Source organism: Sorex araneus, chromosome 3 (genome assembly GCF_027595985.1).
Source record: "Sorex araneus isolate mSorAra2 chromosome 3, mSorAra2.pri, whole genome shotgun sequence".
Taxonomy (NCBI): domain Eukaryota; kingdom Metazoa; phylum Chordata; class Mammalia; order Eulipotyphla; family Soricidae; genus Sorex; species Sorex araneus.
Genome location: NC_073304.1, coordinates 58567643 through 58569192, shown reverse-complemented (window position 1 = coordinate 58569192; position 1550 = coordinate 58567643). Strand labels below are relative to the sequence as shown.

Sequence of the window (1550 nt, the reverse complement as noted above, 5' to 3'; positions counted from 1 at the left end):
TAACCCCATCAAGTTAAAGGCAAGTAAGTTAGTACATAGAGAAACGTTGTGGGCGGTGTAAGTAAATTGTTGCTCTTTCTTGGGATGGGCTTGTGCTAGAGGTTTGCTATTAACTGTGAAAGCAAAGTGAATTAGTTCTGTGTAGCAAAGAAATATATTTGTAGTCTCTCTCTCTTGTTTTCTAATATATCTTTTAATTATTTTGTATCTGCCTAGTCATTTATATTTAGCGTAATACCTGTCATCCATTAGCTTATCCATTCATCTATCTAATGAAAGTAAATAAAATAATCAATTTAAAAGCATCTCTAGTCCAGTCTTTCAGTTATACTTATTTAAATCATCTCAAAATGCTCATGTTATTTACATTTATCAGGCACACATGAAATTTTTATCTTCTTTTTTCCTCAGAATTGATCCAGATTACCTTCTGAATTTTATATTCATTTGGCCTTTTTGCTAAGATCAAGTGTAGTATCTGTTCTTATCAGTTTAATATATGTGAAATTTGAAAATATAACAGCCCTAAATTCTAAAATCTAAATTACATATGGTCTCAATATTTCTAGACTAAATTTCAACCTAATTATTAGAGAAAAGTATTGTTTTAGTATGGTTGAGGTAATGGTGAGAGGATCAATAATAACTTTATTTTATTTCTTTTATAAGTTATTATTAGTATTATTGCAAAAATTAAGTGATTACAGTGTTTTTTTGTGAACATAGGTTTAGGCATAGAATAATATGACCCAAAGCACATGTAAGCAAAACTGTTTAAAATGGTTCAATTCATTCTTCTAGTTTTGGGGAGTTATTTTATTAAACCATAGCTTTCACTGACTCTAATTTAGAAATGATATACATAATGTTAAAAATATTTAATTACTATTTTTGCTGGTATTTATTTTTTTCTTTTGATCAATTGGAATTTTATTCTATTCTTCGGCTACAGTTCTTTTTCTTTTTGTGTTTTGTAAATATTTTCTATCATTATTAATCCTCCATTTTTTCCTAATATGAAGTCAGTGCTAATTCTTAGTTTTTCCAGTTTTTCCTATGTCTGAGTTAAAAAATTTTTATTTGTGAATGATTTCTAGACAGTACACCAACTTTATATCTGCGCTCTTGGAGGACCTGTAAGAACTCGTATCTGAAAGAATCCTATACCCGAGCAACCCTTACCCATTGTACTGAGCACTTGAAATGTGACTAGTCCAAAATGAGATGTGCTTTATGAGCAACATGCATTACAGAACCCTTCGAATTTGCATTGATGAAAGTGTTTTTATTAATTAGTAAATTAATTTTTAGTTTTGAGGTCATGCCAGATGATGTTCAGGGTTACTCCTGGCTTTACTTCTAGTGGTGCTCAGGGGACAATATAAGATCCTGAATATCAAAACTGATTCGGCTGTGTGCAAGGCAAAAACCCTATCCCTGTACAACATCCAGCCCTAAATGTTTGGTGAGGTCCCACAACACTGAAAGTATTTAAGTATCTTAATAATCGCATAATCTTCGTTATATATCAACCTACTAATGTATTATTA

At 30.6% G+C, this 1550-nt stretch overlaps 1 pseudogene; it reads left to right on the top strand.

Moving 5' to 3' along the window:
* Positions 1-439: 439 nt before the first annotated feature.
* LOC129403732 (U2 spliceosomal RNA) lies at positions 440-528 on the top strand (annotated as a pseudogene).
* Positions 529-1550: the final 1022 nt, after the last annotated feature.